Below are 21,732 nucleotides of genomic sequence, written 5' to 3' on the forward strand. Positions count from 1 at the left end.
AGTTTATAATTCCAAAACATTACCGCTATTCTGTATATTAATACATTCCTATCATACATTTGTATTACCCGTGCTATCTGAAATTGTGCTACATACCTCATTTGAGGCTGATCACTTATGTAGTGCACACACTCATAACACATTAATTTGATAATTAGCTTGAGCTATTTCCTTATCTTACATCAACAGTCTGATAGTTGGCATGATTAATCTCCATGCCTTCCTTGTTTTCATTTCTGGTTCTAACACTTAAAATTCAACTTTATACATACATTTTTAGCAGCCTTAATGGAGACAGACTGGAGCCTGCTTGCAGATCTACTCAACATTATGCAATTGCATCTAAAGGTACCTTATACATAAAATACTGAGTATTGCTATAAGAATTCAACTTTTGTTAATTACTGTTTACATTGCTTAACACAACTGTATTACTTTTAATTACGTACAATGCTTGTTTTAAGTATGCTTTCTGTGGGCTCAAATTTTCTGTTCCATAAGCTGTAACTGACTTCCCCTCCTCGCTGACTGTGCGCTCAGTCATTCTGAGGGGAATTCCTGGTAGTGGCATGTATTACTGTATGTCTGGGTATCTTGCTGGTTGTGTAAATGCATTGTGGAGAAGGGGTATTTGGAGCATACATATCTGATGTCATTAGTTCTTACAACTAGCACCCCTGATCAAAATCTGCCACATTTTAATTGGGGACAGTCTACTCATAACTGACATCCCTTGTCATAGGCTTGAAGTCCCTTTGGAGTCCCCTTACTGTCCCTGCCTGTGTCCCCCCCTTGGGGTTTGCCATGGACACATACAGGGTAGTCAGCAACCCACGGGGTGCTGCTATTCTTCAGTTGCAACTGTTGGGTATTGCCTTCACTTTCCCTAAGTTCATACAATCCTTATCAAATAAGGGAATATGGCCAGTATTCCCGTTTGCCTTTTGCAGCACTTGGTCATACTCCCCAGCGGGGCCTATCTAGAGACCCGCTCTGTCTCTAGGGTCCCACCTTGTTGGTGCTATGGCTCCCAACCCCTCTTTGGGGCTATCCAGCACACGCGGGGAGCCATACAAGTGATGCCTGGTATGGGCATCAATTACCAGTATATATAATCATAGCTAGAGTCCCGACACAGCGTATACTTGAATTTTGTCCTTTTAGGTTGCTGACCACAATTGGGTCAGCATGTACTCAAACTTCTTTCCTTTGTATGACTATATATATATGACCATTTATTCTTGAGGGGGCTATTGGGGACTCCTGAAGGTGAACTTCTATTACTCCTTAATGCCACAAGTAATCCCATGACAAAAGACCAGCTTCTATATGAGCAGCTATCCTGCTTCTAAGGTCTGTATGTGGACACACTATGTGACCACTAAAAGCTCCTCTCCCCCCCTTGCTTTGGTGGTATATATATAAGAATTATCTCTAAGTAGTGTCCTCTGTTCTGAATATTTATATATAATGAGTTTTTGCATTGTGGGTTTTCTAAATGTATTTCTTCCTGCTGACATTACCCAGTCATATGTACAGTTGGTGCAATGAAATTGAAATAAACATTTCATTAATTATGTAATGCCCACATAACTTCCAACATGCATTAATCATTTACTTTGCTCATCTTGATCTAGCAATACTTTACAAACTATGGGCCTGATTCAGAGCCGTTCGCTATTTGCGGTCGTTCGTTCAAAAACAAGGGGTGGCTATTCAAATGATCCGTTCGCAAATTGCAGTCTGTTCACACCTCTAAGTCTGAATGAGCGAGCAAAACATACGCTCGTTTATTTGTTAAAAACGCCCCCTGGCCGCTCGCACCATACGTCATGTCCGCTATTTATTAGATTAATCGAGTACATCGACCAGCGTATGAACTGCTCGCTATTCTTGTGGTTGGTTTTTGCTACCACAATCTTGCAAGCAGTTCTGGCTATAAAATAACCCAGTGACGTGGTCAATGACGCTGCTGTATTAATTATGCACACCCATAAAACGCCCGTTTTGACCTTTAAACACGCCTGCGTTCTGATCTCCACTCCCCGTTTTCAAGCACCTTCCCCTGTTACCACCCACATACGCCTCATTCTGTCACTCAAAATAGCAGGCATTCGCTATATTGCGAGCACATGAATTTCGGCCGCACTTACTGGTTCGCGCATGCGTATAACGATCCGTACGCATGCGCAGATGTGCGAACATCGCTCGGAACGAGCGTACTGCCGCTAGCGAGTGGCTCTGAATGAGGGCCTATATCTAGCAGTCACATTTAAAACTTTTAAAACATCAAAACATTGTATGTACACTTTCCCCAGGTTACTGTTAACAATACTAATTAATATACTGCATTCTTATTTATCACCTTTTCCCCATAAAACATTCCTAATCATAACTTTAAAATGCTAACACGTCTTGCATTTAGCAGCATAAGAGAGATAATACTAAAACATGCTATATTGCAACACTAGTTCTTAGGGTTTTTTTTGTTACTCACAAAACCCCTCTTGCGCAGCACAGATAAGGATGGTGAATTGAGGAAAAGTGAGAATAGGTTTGAAGAAAACATTTTAAGCATACACACAAAACAGTAGATTCCAGACACATCGGGTAAGAGTTCTTAGAAAGCATTTTTATCCTTACCACTGAGTGCTCCCGGCTGCCGGTGGGAAAGCAGAAATGAGCACACAAAGCTGCATCAACAGCAGAACTTTTTTGTACACACCAGTTTTGGTTTTAGCTTATCCCCCCGGCACCCCGGGGATGATCCGTCAGTGGGTCCAGATGTTCAGCTTTCCCGGGCCAATGTCACCAGTTTGTGAGGGTAATCTGTTGGTCACAGCATTACAACCTTCGATGTGTATAGGAATCAGCAGTAGCGTAACTAGATTCAGCAAGCAGACAGACATTACAACTATGGTTGGAGAACAAATCAGACACAGGACAACGATGAGGGTTCAACGTGATACTGGTCAGACCATTCTGAAAGTCCTCCCAGTTCACTTGTTTATTTATACCAATCTGAAATAGGTTAGTCACCATGAGTCAGCTATTTGCACAAACAAGTTGTTTGTGCACCCCTAATACTGGTTGGACATACGGATAGAAAAGCATATGACATTATGAAGCATTTTGTTATTCTTGCCTGCCTGTTTGGTCAGCATCTTCTGTCTACTGTCTCTTTAATTGTGCTTATCTTCTCTATTCCAGACTGTATGGTGAATAACATGTTTTTCTGAAACTTCAGACTTACATAACTCTTGAAATCTTTCATAAAGTGACATACACATAGATAGATCATTTAATAAACTTATTCAAAGTTCCACACACTCACATCCGTATGATGGCTCAACGGCCCCCCTGCTCTCTGAATGAAAAGTGATGTCTGCCACAGGACATTGTGCGTATAGTGGCTCGGCAGATCCCCCGCTCTCCATCTCTTGGTCTGGAGGTAGCCGGCAAATGTCTGGTGGGACAATATGTGGATCTCGGCATAGCTGTATTAGTTAATAAGAATTTCAGCACAGTGTCTTAATGGGTCCTCCACTACACCATGCAGAGGTAGACGGCAAGTGGCTGGTGGGACGGTGTGTGGATCTCAGCACAGAGGTATTAGCTAGTAAAAATCTCACCACAGCAGCTTGGCGAATGCTCTGCTCTCCAATGGAACAGGAGTATCACACCATTATTAGCAGTAGTAGCACTTTGTCAACAACTACTAGTCTATAAAGATATTTGGGAAAGTGTAATAATAGGTATTTCAAATACAAACAGTGTTTGACAATCTCATAGAGAACCTTACCTCTCTAAGTAGTCAGGGGAAGTTAATGGTTAATAAGTTGCTTTGTTACTAAATAGAAAATTGCTAACATACCTTACACCACCGTCAGTGGCACAATGTGGCAGGTGGAATCAGAAATATTCAATTTGGAAATGGACTGATGACCACAGCCTGTATTCCTTGGCCCAAGCAAGAGTCTTCTTAGTTATCTCCTATAGTCATGTTTACTTTGCAGCAATTCTACAATAAATACCTGATTTAGGTATTTTCTGAATAGTAAATGGTGAGATGTATCTGCTGCTTGAACTCAGTTTATCATTAATATGGCCTCTACTCTGAAGTGCTATTAATAGGTGATTACTGAGGGCAGTGACTATAATAACTGTATCCTCTGTCTTTCATCCCCGTGGGAGCCTGTTATATCATATTGCTTTATGGTGTTTGCAACTGCACTTGGTGGAACTTTTAAAATTTGTTGCAATTTCCCAGATTGTATGACCTTACATTCTTAAAGTTATGATGGACTTTCCTTTTTAGGGGCTAATTTGAGCTGTTTTTGAATTATTATAGTTTCGGCATCAAGGAAATACGGTTTTGCACCATTACCCTCTTATAGCACTAGTGATTGGCCTTAGGCATTAACAACCAAAATATGATAATAAACTCATTGTGAGTTAATATTTACCACATTTAACATTTGCTCAAGTTCTAAAGTTCTTTTTAGATTGCTATTGAAAAAAATTACATTTAAATTATTTTGAAAACATTCATACATAGGCATCAACTACACTATTTATATTGGTTTAATAAACTCATATTAAGCCTTTGTATCACAATATCTTTATGATCAGGAGAAACATAATAATTTCCCACCTCTAATTTTTACTCCAGTTCTAAATAAAATCTACTTGTTGGGGGAATTTGAAAAATATATTACATTATAAATTCTCCTTTACAAAGCACATGATCATAGACTACACCATTTATATACATCTAAGAAACTCATATTAAGCCTTTATATTACAATATGTTTAAAATCATGAGAAATATAATTTAATTCAGATTTTAAACATTTGACTTTTACTATGTGTGTGTGTGTGTTATTATGTTCAATTAATAATTGTGAAGTTCCTATAGACACTTAGAACAGGTCTATCCAATGAAACTCTGCCTAGACAATAGGTCTCTGAAATAACTGGTCTCTGTGCAGACATTACAGATTGCTGTAATCTAATTAGAATGCAAGGTGTTACCCCTACCAGAGTGTAATTAGCATTATCTATTGTAGTAAGTGACCATAGGAATATATTCATCTAATTTACATGACAAGGAGCTAGGCACGAGAAGCTGCTGTGTTTATGCGTCACCTCTCAGTGTAAGAATTCCTTCTAGTCATCCTGGGAACTACTGGAGAGAGATCAGGGAGGAATGACTATAAATAGGCTGTATCAGGCTACAGATAGCTGATGGAAGAGCTGCTGGTTAAGTTGCTGGTTGGAGAGCTGGACAGCTGGAAGTGTAAGAAAGAGACAGAAGGAAGAATCTCTAAAATAAGGTAAATATAAATTATATAAGAAGAATTCAAATGGGATCCCCAGACCCACTACTTCATCAATGCCTTCCAGCTCTCATCCTAACTTTCTGCTACATTCTTCCTCCTCCCTGTCTACCCCATCAGTGTCATGCCTGTTTGTCTGTCCCTCCCCTTTAGAATATAAGCTCTTGCGAGCAGGGCCCTCTACCCTCTTGTGCTTCTCCTTACTTTATTTTCATCTACTTCTTACTCCCACTAGGGAACCTAACACTTCGTTGCTTATGCTCTGTTGCTTTTTTGGTTGATATGGTCACCAATGTAGCAATGCATATTATCCATGTCCTTGTTCTGCATTGTATTGTATTGTACTTTATGTGACTTTTGTTATGTTCTTTGTAAGGCACTGCATAACACTTGTGGTGTCATATAAGTAAATAATAATAATAATAATAATAATAATTATAATAATATAATTTATGTGTTGTTTAAATACTCTCTAACACTATAGAAGTTCTGTGTCTAAAATTTCAAATTTTTCTATTATAATTGCATCCAAAAATATTTCAACATTTTAATTTTTTTGTAAGTATCATTAAAATTAAATAGTATCTTCCATAGTACTCTGTGCATCAGGTTGCTACATATAAAGGGGTATGTAGGTGTCACATTCGTAATAGTATCTTACAAATTACTCTGTACATCAGGATAGTATATATAAAGTGGTATCTAGGTGGCAGCACCATCACAGTAACTTACATATAACTCTGTGTAGCAGGTTAGTATATATAAATGAGTATCTAGCAGGCAGTGTCTTCATAGTATCTTACATATTACTCTATGTATCCATTTAGTATATATAAAGGGGTAACTAGGTGTCAGCTCCATGATAGTATCTAAAATATTACTCTGTGCATAAGGTTAGGATATATAAAGGGGTATTTAGTTGGCAGCTCCATCATAGTATCTTACATATACTCTGTACATCAGGTTAGTATATATAAATATATATATATATATATATATATATAGAAACAACTAGGTTGCAGCTTCTTCATATTATCCTGCATGTTACTCTATGCATCAGATTAGTATAGTGGATGTCAAACTTAGTCCTGAGGACCCCACAAAGGTGACATTTTCCAGGTTGCTCAGCAGGTGCACAGGTGTATTCGGAACTCACTGATACATTTAGAAATATACACAGGTGGAGCTATTTATTTCGCTTGTGATTCTGTTTTAGACCTAAAAAACATGGTCCTAAGGCTTGAGTTTGAGATCCTGTGAGTTAGTGTATAAAAGGGGTATCTAGTGGCAGCTCCAACAAAGTAAATTACATATTGCTCAGTATATGAGGTTAGTATATATAAAGGGGTATCTAGGTGACAGCTCCATCAATATATCTTACATATTACTCGGTGCATTAGGTTAGTATATATAAAGTGATATCTAGGTGCCAGATCCATCATAGTATCTTACATATTACTCTGTGCATTAGGTTAGTATATATAAAGGGGTATCTAGGTGGCAGCTCCATCATAGTATCTTACATATTACTCTGTGCATCAGGTTAGTGTATATAAATGGATTTCTAGGTGGCAGCTCCATCATAGTATCTTACATATTACTCTATGCATCAGGTTAGTATATATAAAGGGATAACTAGGTGCAGCTCCATCAAAGTATCTTTCATATTACTATGTGCATCAGGTTAGTGTATATAAAGGGATATCTAGGTGGCAGCTCCATCATAGTATCTTACATATTACTCTGTGCATCAGATTAGTATATATAAATGGGAATCTAGGTGACAGCTCCATCATAGTGTCTTACATATTACTCTGTGCATCAGGATAGTATATTTTTTTACTTGTATATATAGTTCTGATACACTCATAGACATATTTAATTTTCTGCAATGCTTTCCACATCTATAAAGCTCTGGGTTTAATACCCAGACCTTTATAATTAGTTGCAGGGGCATAACTAGGTATTTGATGGCCCAATAGCAAAAGTTTGTACCACCCAATGGTGAAAAAAGTTAATAACACATGTAACTTTGACAAGGAAGATGGGCCCCTCTCAGCTCAGGGCTCCAAAGCAGTTGCACCCATGGTAGTTTTTCTCATGATTAGCTGTCAATTTCCCAGTGTGAGTGTCCTGCAGGCAGCATGTGGTAACCCATAGACTCAGTATTAAGTGTTCGACTCTATGGCTTTCCCTGTGCATTAATCTGCAGAGGGCGCAACTAAAACAAATTGAATCTGCCCCTTAGCCTTTTACAAATGCACATATGCTGCCAGACACATGCATATTTGTTTTATTGTACAAACTATTATGTCTATATTGATTATCATAGTTTTCTACAGCTTTTGGGATGTACCCTAGGTCCTTACAATAAACCTACCCATGGCTCTAACACAAACTTTTTTTTTTCTATATTAAAAACCTAATATCTCATACAACAATGATCACTGATTCCCCTGCACACATCACATTGAGCAGAGTGACTGTGAGATGGTCACATTATCCCCATTCCCATGGTGTGTGCAGAGATGATGATGGCATCCTGGTGCATCAGCTGACAGTAGGTGTGACAGGATCGGTAGCATGTGTTACCCATCTATGGTCAGTGCAGGGGGTGAGTAATGTATAATCTGCATATTCTGAGGTCACAGTATGAGGAAAATTTGGAAACATTAACAGACAAAGTATTTTATATCAAGTATCTATTTGCTATAGGAGTGTAGATGGAAATTAGTATATAGCAATTTGACAACATATTACAATTTTAAAAATATTATAAATGACTGGGTCATATTTGTTAGTTTATTTAAATAGAAATCGAGTTCCTAATATAATATAACAATATTACTCTAAAAATAGATGTAACACAGTAATCATTATGCTTTTAAAAATTTACTTTTTTTTATAGGACAAATAAGGAGCAGGATCTGCACTAAGAATATTAGAAGACGTTGTGGAAAGTGACATTTTTCTCTGATCAAGCAAAATAAAGAACTTTTTTCTACAGGAGGATTCACAAAAGCTAATTTATTTTTTTAATAGAGAAAACATTTACATCTAACTAATATTTCATCTCATACATAATGAGTCTCATAGAAGAGAAACTGCATCTGTGCTCTGAGTGTGACAAAAGATTTACATTTAAATCAAAACTTATCATACATCAGAGGATTCACATAGGAGAGAAACTATTTACATGCTCTGAATGTAGCAAGTGTTTTTCACAACAGTCATCTCTTCTTATACACCAGAGGATTCATACAAAAGAGAAGCCATGTTCTGAAAGCTGCAAATGTTTTACCACCAACCTTGAAATTGTTAGACATCAGAGCAGTCACACAGGAGAGAAACCATTAAAATGCTCTGAATGCAGCAAGTGTTTTGCCAAGAAACAATATCTCGTTAGTCATCAGAGGAGTCACACAGAAGAGAAGACTTTACAGTATGATATTACAGTGAAAAATATTCTGTGATTTGTAGATTATTACAACCAGAGTAAATTCCATTACAAAATTCTATTGATTCTGTCGGCCTTCTGTCTGTCTAACATGTGGTGTCTGTCTATTGAATGTCTATTTAAATACTGTATATCTAATAACTGGATCGCATAAAAAAATATAAAACAGGGTGCACGTTAGAACAATTTAAAATTTGACTAAAATGAAAAAAATTTAATTTAATTAAAACAAACTCAACAGATATTTACAAAATTAGTCCACTAACATGGTAAATGAGCCTACACAGGGCAATCACCTGCTGAAGTTGCTCTGTGGGGAGAAAACAAAGGTACATTATTATAACTCCAATATACAGTACAAGACTATACAGTATATTATAGAATCTTAACATCCACTATGGACTGTCACTACTATAAATACAGTATTTTACATGAGTGATGCCCCTTCTATAATGTGGGCCCTGGTCCAGTTTATTGCCTAGTTGTGGTCCCCCATGGATTACAACTTGGTCTGTATTGGAAAAAAAATAAATACATTATTCATCTTATAGTATGGTGCTTTACTTATTATCCTTTATACTGTATGGTGAGACAGTATGCAATTGGGAAGCCGACTGCCTAAATACCGGCAGCCAGCTTCCCGACTGTCATATCCCGGGAAGGATGAAATGCCGGGCGTCTAGATGTAGATGCCCGCATTTCCCCAACACCGGGAGACCGGCGCCCGGCATCACAATCGTAGTGATGCCGGGCACCATGAGCGGACAGCCGCGGGGGGGGAGGGTTAGGTTTAGGGCTCTGGGGGGGGACTTAGGGTTAGGCACACCCCCATGAGGGTTAGGGTTAGGCTAGGGGGAGGGAGGGTTAGGGTTAGGCACCCCCGGGGGGACTTAGGGTTAGGCACCCCCCCGGGGGACTTAGGTTTAGGCAGCGGGGAAGGGGGTGGAAAGGGTTAGGCACTTGGGGGGGAAGTTAGGGTTAGGCATCCCTAAGGAGGGTTAGGGGGGTTAGGTTAGGTTAGTAGATACTCTCCTATCCACGATCGGTATTTCCAGCGCTGTCGGGCTTCTGCTGCTCGGAACTCTGCTGATGTCGGGCTGCCACTGATGGTAATCGAACCGCCGGCCATGGGGCCGGCAGTATTTCATACCAACTCTGGTGAGACAAGGGTTTAGTAGCTCCTAACAAATTATATAAACAAATGAGCTAAACAATAAAACAGTTACATACAGTATAATACAATGCATGACAATTGCAGTACTTGGTTTGCAGTCCAAACATTGCTGCAACAATGGTGATGACACTAAGTTAAACATCAGAATGGCAGAAACCGAGGGTTACTATAGGTGCTGTTGTAGTGAGTATGGAGTAAAGAATCGACTAAGTAAGAGAAGTAAAAGCACAAGAAGGGAAAGTGCACTGCTCGTGAGAGCTTATAGTACATTTTAAAAGGGGCAACCAGAAAGTGAGCATGGAACAGACAATTAGGATAAGAAATGGCTGGATTTAATGAAGATGGTATTTAGAGCCAATGTTAAGTGTAGTAGAGGTGGAGAATTCCAGAGGTAGCAACATATGCAAAATCTTGGAGGTTGGAGTGTGAGGAAGTAATCAGGAGGCAGGATAGGGGGCATGGGTTTGTGGAGCAAAGAGGACAGAAGTGTAAAGGGTCAGATATGTAAATGGAATAGTATCGGGTCAGTGCTTTAAAAGTGAGTGTGAGAAGCTTGATTTGTGTTCTAAAGGGGAAGGGGAGTCAGAGTATGTTTGTAAGAGATGAGGAAGATGCAATAACATGGACAGCAGCATTGAGGACAGAATGGAGTTTAGAGAAGGTCAGGGGAAAACACACGATTTTTAGGTGGGGTTTTCTGGTATATTTGTGTATATATATATATATATATATATATATATATAAATATATATATATATACATACATATAAGCCATGTCTCCTGCTCTGAGTAGCAGGAATAAGCGGCACTCATCCGGACTTAGCAATGAAGTAAAGATGTTTTATTCCAGCGTGAACCAACGTTTCAAGGCCTAAACGGCCTTTTTCTCAAGGTGTGCATAACAAAACAAAACAACAGTGCTTACCTTTATACAAGAAGATCACAAATGAAAAAACGTCTGTCCAACAGCGCGCCTCCGTGCGGCGGGAGTCGCCCCCTGATGACGTCATTTTTTCAGCCATCCACATACTGGAAAAAAGTATTACATCCATCATGTCTTAATTTGCACATCTAGATTTGTTATTTATTTACTCTCATGCCCTTGTGGCTTGCATTATGTAGGACAAACCATACGTATGTTCAAAGAGAGAATGACGATTCATCGTTCTTCAATCAAATTAGCGATTCAAGGGAGGGACTCTGATCAACCAGTTGCCCGCCATTTTAAATCTGCTGGCCATCCTCTAACAAGCTTACGATACAAGATTATCGATCATGTGGCTCCATTAAAGCTAGGGGGAGATCGTGCCAAAATTTTGGCACGTTTGGAAACCAAATGGATTATTTCGTTGGATACGGTTCATCCACGCGGTCTTAACGAGAAGATCTCCTGGGCATCATGTATTTAATTCATGTATTTAATTGGTGCATATAAATGGTTTAATTCGTTTCACAGATTTATCCTTATTGCTTGTATTTATCCCTAGACATTTTGTTTAAATCTCAGTATTACATGCATTTTTGATATTGAGAGGATAATGATTAGTACTCATGAGTTTTCACTGATTATGTATTTTTGCTAGTATGTGAATGTTTGTATGTATATATTCGTGTTCTTGGCTTATCCATGTATCATTTATTATTTTTCATGTTAGTATTTTTCATGCTATTATCATGTGCAGCTACACTGCACTTCTTTAATCTGCAATGTGTCAATTCTTTTTCCTACATGTCATTTGGTTGTTTTTGTTTATTCACGTCTCCCACAGCACTGCTCTCCGTGTGTGCTAGGCTCCGCCAATTTTTTCACACACTGTTGTGATCTGTTTCCATGGAGACAGCTTTCTCTCTCTCCACAACATGACACCATCTGATGACGTCATCAGGGGGCGACTCCCGCCGCACGGAGGCGCGCTGTTGGACAGACGTTTTTTCATTTGTGATCTTCTTGTATAAAGGTAAGCACTGTTGTTTTGTTTTGTTATGCACACCTTGAGAAAAAGGCCGTTTAGGCCTTGAAACGTTGGTTCACGCTGGAATAAAACATCTTTACTTCATTGCTAAGTCCGGATGAGTGCCGCTTATTCCTGCTACTCAGAGCAGGAGACATGGCTTATATAATACTATAGCTGGCACCACGGCATGTTGTTCATTCAATGAGTGCCTGTCTACATGCTTTTATACATACATATATATATAAGTATATATATACATACATACACTGACATATAAATATATATATATATATATATAAACAATCGTCCCGGCAAGAGATCCACCAGGGTCTTAGGTAGCACCACCATATCAGGGTAGCAGTGCACCCTGTGCTGCACTGCTGCCCCTCTCACCCCCTCCTCCCCCTGAGCACTTACCTTTTTCCGCCAAGAGGTGGGTGGAGGATGGGGATCTTCATCTGTGTTTCTTTGCAAGCACCGTGCAGTAATGCAGGAGGCCTCCTCGCAGCCCTCCAGAGCTGTAAAGTTTGCAGCTGGTGACCTTGGAGGACTCCGTCCTATGCATAGGCACCGGTCTCACCACCCTCCCTATGGCCCTGGGCTGAGGCATAGGTCATACCAGCACACTATTTCCAAAACTCACCAATTCTTAATCTCCGTAACAATTTCTTTCAAGCAGCACTTTTTCCAGCAGCATATTTGAATTTTTCAGCATATATCATACTTTACATATCAGTCTGAATATTTATTGCTGGTGTAAACCCTAATTCCTATTGCCTGCTTCCAAAAAAATGTATATATATATATATATATATATATATATATGACAGGCTTAATCCACGGCACTCAACCATCTGGGGTGCCCTTGGCATGTGACCACACCATCTACAGAAAAAATATCATACAAACTCGGCACTCAATTGCTTTTCAACTGCAACTCCTTTGAATACAGGGAATGTTGGTTCCAAAATATTGCAATAATTTGTTAAGCTGACCACCACTTCATGGTTATTCCCATCTGGCCAGTCCCTACACTGATTCTCAGACAAATGATCTTGGTCTTCCACCTTTGGCTCAAGCTTGCATACATTTTAAACATGAATATGGGTCCTGGCTTAAAGAGACAGGACCACACCCAGGGATATTAGTTAATAAGCACCTGGTAATATACAAAAAAGTTTGTCTTACATTTGAAAAACAGGGTGCCCTAGCAAGTGTGACCACAACATTTAAATAAATGACAGGCTTAATTCACAGCACTCAACCATCTGACCCATATTCATGTTTAAAATGTATTCAAGCTTGAGCCAAAGGTGGCAGACCAAGATCATTTATCTGAGAATCAGTGTAGGTACTGGCCAGATGGGAATAACCATGAAGTGGTGGTCAGCTTAACAAATTATTGCAATATTTTGGATCCAACATTCCCTAAAGTCAAAGGAGTTGCAGTTGAAAAGCAAGTGAGTGCCGAGTTTGTATGATATTTTTTATGTAGATGGTGTGGTCACATACCAAGGGCACCCAGATGGTTGATTGCCGTGAATTAAGCCTGTCATTTATTTAAATTTTGTGGTCACACTTGCTAGGGCACCCTGTTTTTCAAATGTAAGACAAACTTTTTTTTATTCTATTACCAGGTGCTTATTAACTGATATCCCTGGGTGTGGTCCTGTCTCTTTAAGCCAGGACCCATATTCATATTTAAAACATGTGCAAGCTTGAGCCAAAGGTGACAGACCAAGATCATTTATCTGAGAATCAGTGTAGGGACTGGCCAGATGGGAATAACCGTGAAGTGGTGGTCAGCTTAACAAATTATTGCAATATTTTGGAACCAACATTCCCCGTATTCAAAGGAGTTGCAGTTGAAAAGCAAGTGAGTCCCGAGTTTGTATGATTTTTATATATATATATATATATTTACAGATGGGTCCTCATACAACTAGCCTCCTTGTACGTTAAACAACCAATCTAATCACGCCATGTCGTGTCGTGACTCAGTGGTGCCAAGCATTTTTTGTGTGACTGTTTACCTTCAAATGCATCTTATTCACACAGTGATGCAAACTCTAGCACTAGCAGCTTCTGCTGAATAAGATGATGTGCAGCATGCCTATGTTCTGTGAGAGAGTATGAGTATATCTACATGAGAAACACTACACTGTTACAGCCACTAACACTGTAGGTAGTGTTACACATGCAGATACACCCACAGAAACACATATACCATAGACATGCTGCATATATTTTTATTCAGCAGAAGCTGCTTGTACTAGTGATTCACATCACTGTGTATATAATATGCATTTGAAGGTAAAAAGTCTCAATAAAAACACTTGGCGCTACCGATTTACAAGGAGCTCCCACGTTAAGTGTAGCACGACTTGTAGTGCATGGATATATGTATGTGGACACATCTGTTTTAAATCACTCTCCAGTGCTCTGTTGGTATCTGGCACCTCTTTTTAACTTGTTTGGGTGCCCTCCTCCTGGGGTTCACTCACCCCTGACATAACCAACAAACAAAAAGGTGGCACTCCAAGTCTGGAATCTTTAGTGAAAAATCAGGTGCTGTTTTAATTGACATTTCCTGAGGAAGGGGTACTGGACCCCAAAACATTGATTAAAATAGCACCTGATTTTTCACCAAAGATGCCAGACTTGGAGTGACACATTATTATTTGTTGGATATATATATACACACACACATATATATCACACACACATACTTACCATGCAGAAGCTGCAGGTTGGAGATGGAGATGGGACAAGGCACCATGTCAATAAGCCCAGACCCCTCACTGCAATATGTTATGATTTGTGGGTCAAATAGGAAGGGGCAGGGCTAAATGATGCAATTCTAATTTTATTGCATCATATTGGCTCCGCATCCTCCCCATTGAAATGCAAATCGTAGCAATATGCCATGATTGGGTGGGGATTAATAACATGGTGCTGCTTGCTTTACCCTCTGTCAGTGTTTTTTTTGGGTGCTTAGAAACCACCCCTATGTGCACTGCCGGAGGTGGAAAGTATCATCATCTGCTAATTATGTATTTTTAATAGAAAAAAAAATTATGCATATAATGAAAATAATATAAGAAGTATTGTATTTTTTGTACTTCATTCAGTACTGAGCAGGGACACCCCAAAAATGAAATTATTGTTTAAAAGATTAATTAATTGTATTATTTTATTTTTTTTCCTTTGGAATCTTTTTATTGAACAACAAAAAAAATGTACATCATACATCTCAAGAATAAAATAAAATACAGTTCAATCTTTGAATAGTAGTCTCCATTGCCTCTTGACGTGAAGCAAATATAAAAGTTGCTGTTACAAGTGTTTTTTTCTTTTTTAGTCTATAACTACAAGTTTATAGTAATACAGTTGAAGAAAATAAATACAAAAAGCAAAAAATGTGAGCTAAAATCTTTACAACTATATATACATTTCTAAAGTTCAGGAAAGTGGGAGTTAATAACATCAGGAAATTAAATACAATAAATCCCACAGAACAGGTAGGAATTAGGAATATACTGAAATACATACAAAAAAAATGCAGGTAAGAATTTGCAATATCAAAACAATAACAATAATATGCATTATGCACAATAATTTAAGTAAAATTATAGTATGTTACAATCTAATAAAATATTTTAAGAAAGTATTATAAAGTATTTTAAAGTACTATAAAGTACTATAATACCAATGTCACAACAGAGACCCATTGAGCAAAATACTGTAGGTGAAGGGAGTAGCATTAATGGCTTAAAAATCTAAGAAATTAAGTACCAGTCAGACTAAACCTAAAAGAGGAGGCATATCTAGCTATAACTATGCAGTAGACCATATTTATGTACTCTCTTACTTTTTGAGGACATCACAGTAAAATAAAAGATAATTAGGGCAAGTCAGATAAAATAGAAGGAAATTAGACAAGAAATTATCTTAAGTGACCTGCCAAAACAGAAATCACTCTATGGGGTAAATCTTCTAAAGTGAGAGTTTTTAGATGTGAGTTTTAGAAGAGATGTTGACCATAGCAACCAATCAGTTGCTCGCTATTATCTTCAAGAAGGTGCTAGTTAAATGTTTAGTACAATCTGATTGGTTGCTATGGGCAACATCTCTTCTAAAACTCACATCTAAAAACTCTCACTTTAGTAAATTTACCCCCTGTGTGTTCAAAAACCCTCCAGATGTTAGTCTGAGTTTGGGCATGAAGACGCTCTATATAAACTTCCCATTTTTAGGAGAAAGCTAAGACTCCCTTTTCGATATTAAAAATAGCCATGTGTATTTCCCAGTAAAGTACCTCTAGCATATAAACTTTCCATTCACTAAATGTGGAAGAGGATCGTAGAATCCAATGTTTGAGAATTAGTTGCTTGGCTCCTGTTACCATAACCATCAAGGAGGGTTTCAAAGGATCTTTGGAGGATTCTGACTCCCAGGCAGAGAAGCCAGTAAAAAGGTAAGTAGATAATGTAAGTTTCAATTAAGAATTTAAGTAATATAAGAGTTTGTTCCAAAACCTACCAACCTTTCCACAATACCAGAGGTTATGGAATGGAGAGGCATTTGAGTGGTTACATTTGATACAATTCCCAGTGGCCAATGGCACAAAGTGTATTCTATGGTGAGCAGATAAATAAGTCTGATTCAATACTCTAAGGTGTATCTCTTGTAGCCGTGGTGACTTAAGGTTAGGTAGAACAAACCAAATTTGCAAGGATCAACTCAAAGTCAGGTAACTCAGGTATTTCTGTGTGCCATGTCTGGGAAATGGTGGACCAATCTTGTGAGTTCAAATCAATTAAATGGGAGTAGAGATGATGTATTCTAAATTTAGTCATACAACATAAAGAGCATTAAGAGAGTATTTGAGATAAAACATCTGGAGTGTCTTAGGCTCATAGAGGATTTTCTAGGGATTGGGCATAATGACATTTCTGCAAAAACATAAATAAATGAGAGCAAGGGAGTTCATATTTTTCTTGTAGCTGTGTAAATGAAAGAATAGTGCCACCTGGGTCAAATACGTCTTTGATGATCATGGTGCCCTTTTAGCCCCAGAGTCTGTAGAGGTAATTACTAAAAGTAAAATATATACTAACCTGATGCACTGAGCTAGATATCCCTTTATATTTACTATTATTATTATCATTTATTTATATGGCACCACAAATGTTCCGCAGCGCCTTACAAAGTACATAAACAAGTTGTAGACAAGCGACTTACAGAACAATACAATACAGTACAATACAATACAATACAGGACCAGGACATGGATAATATATATTGCTACATTAGTGACCATATCACCCAGATAAGCAACAGAGCATAAGTAACCAAGTGTTAGGTGACCTAGTGGGGGGTAAGAAGTAGATGAAACTAAAGTAGGGAGAAGCACAAGAGGGTAGAGGGCCCTGCTCATAAGAGCTTACATTCTAAAAGGGAATGGAAGCCAAACAGGTTTGACACAGATGGGGTAGATGGGGAGTCTTCTTATTTTTCTCCAATAGTAGTGTTTACTTTACAGCAATTCTACAATAAAGACCTGATTTAGGTCTCTTTTGAATTTTAAATAGTGAGATGTATCTGCTGCTTGAACTCAGATTATCATTAATTTGGCCTCTATACTGAAGTGCTATTTATAGGTGATAACTGAAGGCAGTGACAATAATAAATGTATCCAATATCCTTCATCCTCATGGGAACCTGTTACATAATAGCGCTGTATGGTGTTTGCACCTGCACTTTGTGAAACTTTCAAAGTTGTTGTAATTTCCCAGATTGTATGATCTTAAATTTTTTAAAAAATGATGCACTGTCCTATGGGGCATATGTATTAAAGCTTGATGTGAGATAAAATTGTGAAATATATATCACCAACCAATCAGCTTCTAACTATAATTTCTTAAACACAGCCTGCAAAATGCAAGATAGAAGCAGAATGGTTGGTGATATATACCTCATAATTTTATCTCACATTAAGATTTGATACATATTCCCCTAAATATGGGCTGATTTGATCTGTTCTTGACATAGTATAACTTCTACAAAAACAATCATGGTTTTGCACCAATACCCTCTGATAACACCAATGATTGGCCTTAGGCATTAACAAGAAAAAAATGATAATAAATAAATTCATTAAAATTCTCATTTTAAAAATAAATTAAGACATGGACATCAACTAAGCTATTTATATATGTCTAAGAAACTCAAATTAAATCTTTATATCACAATTTCTAACATCAGATGAAATATAATTTTATTCAGATTTGAAGAAACATTGACTTTTACTATACATACAGTTTGTCTATTAATGTTATAATTTATAGCATCATTGTGAGGTTCCTGCTGATATGTAGAACAGGTCTTTCTGTTGAAACTCTGCCTAGACAATAGGTGACTCCTAAAGAAAAGGTCCCTTTGGTGACATAACAGGAGGCCAGAGGCTGCTGTGATCTAGCTAGAATTCAAGGTGTTACCTCTGCCAAGGTGTAATTAGCCTCTCCCATTGTAGTAAGTGACTTTAGGAATATTTACACATCATTTGCAAGACAAGGAGCTAGGTACGGGAAGCTGCTATGTTTATACTGTATATCACCTCTCAGTGTAGGAAATTCTTCTGGTCATCCTGGGAACTACTGCAGGGAAATGGGGGAGGAATGACTATAAATAGGCTGTATCAGGCTACTGATAGCTGATGGAGGAGTTGCTGGTTTAGAGACTGATTGGAGAGCTGGACATAAATAGACAAATTGATAATTCTCCAGAGTAAGGTAATTATATAGTACCTAAGAATAAATTGATACATAGAGAGACATTTGTAGATTTTTTTTAGTTTATTCCCAAATTGTGGGCTCATCTATGTAATATAGCTATGCAATCTCTATCAATACTATTGTATCAATTATGTATTGTCTAAATACTCTACAAATACAGTGTTTCCATGTGTCTAAAAGCTCTAGTTTTTCTTTATAATTTCATCCAGAAATATTCAATATTTAATTTTTTTATTAGAATAACAAAAAAATCAATAGTATCTTCCATATAATGCTATGCTTCAGGTTACTAAATAAAAAGTGGTATCTAGGTGGCAGCTTCTTTATTGAATCTTACATATTACTCTGTGCATCAGGTTAGTATATATAAAGGGGTATCTAGGTGGCAGCTACATCATAGTATCTTACATATTGCTCTGTGCATCAGGTAGGTATATATAAAAGGGTATCTAGGTGTCAGCTCCTTCATAGTAAATTACATATTACTCTGTGCATCAGGTTAGTTTATATAAAGGGGTATCTAGATGGCAGCTCCATCATTGTATATTACATATTACTCTGTACATCAGGTTAGTATATATAAAGGGGTAACTAGGTGGCAGCTACTTCATAGTATCTTACATATTACTCTATGCATCAGGTTAGTATATATAAAGGGGTAACTAGGTGGCAGCTCCATCATTGTATCTTACATATCGCTCAGTGCATCAGGTTAGTATATTTTTTTACTTTTATATTTAGTTCTGATACCCTCATATGCATATTCAATTACCCACAATGTTTTCCATGTGGAAAAAGCTCTGGTTTCATGCCCAGAGCTATTCCATTAGTTGCAGGGGTATAACAAGGTATTTTAAGGCCCCATAGCAAAAGTTTGTAAGGGCCCCTATGTACCACCCAATGGTGAAAAATGTATATAACACATGTAACTTTGACAAGGAAGATGGGCCCTCCTTAGCTATGGGCCCCATAGTAGCCTCCCCCTAGCAACCATGGTATTTATTCCCATGATTAGTTGTCAAATGCCCAGTGTGAGAAACTCACAGGTAGCATGTGGTAACCCATAGTCTCAGTATTAAGTGTGCATTATTTCTATTTGATCACATGATGCAGCCTCTGAGTTTAAAACCTCATTTCCAATTGAATCTGCCCCTTAGTGTTAGTGGTAAATCTACTAAAGTGATAGTTTTTAGAAGTTAGTTTTAGAAGTGATGTTGCCCATAGAAACTTATAAGATTGTCCTTAACATTTAACTAGCACTCTCTAGAAGATAATACATAGAATCTGATTGCATTGGCAACAATACTTCTAAAACTCCATCTAAAAATTTTTTTACTCTAGTAAATTTATCCCTTACTCTTAGATAACGCACATATGCTGCTGGACACATGCATATTTGTTTCATAATACAAACTATTAAGTAAAATTTGTTAAGCATAGTTTTCTTCGGATTTTGAGATGTACCCTAGGCCCTTACACCAAACCTACCTATGTCTCTAACACAAAACAATTATTATTTACCTTTTAAAAACCTGGTGTCTCATACAGCAATGATCACTGATTCCTCTGCACACATCACACTGAGGTAAATGACGGTGAGATGGTCACATTATCCCCATTCCCATGGTGTGTGCAGAGATAATAGCAGCATCCTGGTGCATCAGCTGACAGTAGGTATGACAGGATCTTTATCATGTGTTACCTATCTATAGTTAGTGCTGGGGGAGTGTAATGTATAATCTGCACATTCTGAGGATACAGCAGGGGTTTGGGGTGTACAGTACTCATGGGCCTCTGAGTCCAGGGGGGCCCACACCACACACCCTGCACCAATGTTTTTGCCATAATTTTGCACATTTGCTGTAAAGAAATAGATGTGGAAATGGCTGCCTTGCCATTTTCCTAGTGACCTGTGCATTCGCAGTAGAATCTGGGCACAGACTAGTGCCCAGAGTCTACTGCTATGCTCAGTGCACTGCAAGCACCCTGGGAACCTTCTAATACACCCCTGGGTCACAGTATGAGGATTACACTATATTTGTGGAAATGGTAATAGACTGTGTGTTGTATAACAAGTATTTATCTGCTTCAGGAGGGGAGAGGTCTCTATGCTGCATATCTGACTGGAAATGAGGATATAGCAATTTGCCAATTTGCAATGACTGGGTTTTATTTGCTAGTTTATTGAAATAAAGATTATGTTCTAATTACAATATAACACTAATATTCTAAAAGTTGATGTAACACAGTAACATTAATGCATTTAAAAATTTACTTTTTTACAGGACAAATAAAGAGCAGGATCTCCACTAACAACAAAAGAAGACATTGTGGAAAGTGACATTGTTCTCTAATCAAGCAATATAAATACCTAATTTCTACTTCTGGGGGATTCACAAATGCTACTTTCCTTGTATGAATAGAAAAGTACTTTTACAGCTAATCAATTTTTCATCAACTGCATGATGAGTCTCATAGCAAAGAAATCACATCTGTGCTCTGAGTGTGACAAAAGCTTCACATATAAATCACAACTTCTCATACATGAGAGGAGTCACACAGGAGAGAAACCATTTACATGTTCTGAATGTAGCAAGTGTTTTACCAACAAGTATGAACTTGTTACACCTCAGATGATTCATACTTGAGAGAAGCCATTTACATGCTCTGAATGCAGCAAGTATTTTAATGAGAAGATAAAACTTGTTATACATCAGAGGAGTCACACAGGAGAGAAGCCATTTATATGCTCTGAATGTAGCAAGTGTTCTTCCAGGAAAGAAAGTCTTGTTAGACATCAGAGGATTCATGCAGCAGAGAAGCCAATTAAATTCCCTGAATGCTGCAAGAGTTTTTTTTTTACCAACAAGCATGATCTTGCTACACATAAGAGAAGTCACACAGGAGAGAAGCCATTTACATGATCTGAATGCAGCAGGTGTTTTAATAGTAAGATAACACTATCATGAGGAATCACTCAAGGGGTATAAATGTTATAAATATCTTTAAG

The 21,732-nt window shown here is 37.9% G+C and overlaps 2 pseudogenes; one reads left to right on the forward strand and one right to left on the reverse strand.

The window, feature by feature from the left end:
* Positions 1 to 21,732, reverse strand: part of LOC148522640 (uncharacterized) — an 808,266-nt pseudogene that overhangs the window by 641,537 nt on the left and 144,997 nt on the right.
* LOC148522649 (uncharacterized) overlaps positions 1 to 21,732 on the forward strand; it is a 68,345-nt pseudogene that overhangs the window by 17,452 nt on the left and 29,161 nt on the right.

Source organism: Taudactylus pleione, unplaced genomic scaffold, assembly GCF_031769625.1.
Source record: "Taudactylus pleione unplaced genomic scaffold, aTauple2 ptg000145l, whole genome shotgun sequence".
Lineage (NCBI taxonomy): Eukaryota > Metazoa > Chordata > Amphibia > Anura > Myobatrachidae > Taudactylus > Taudactylus pleione.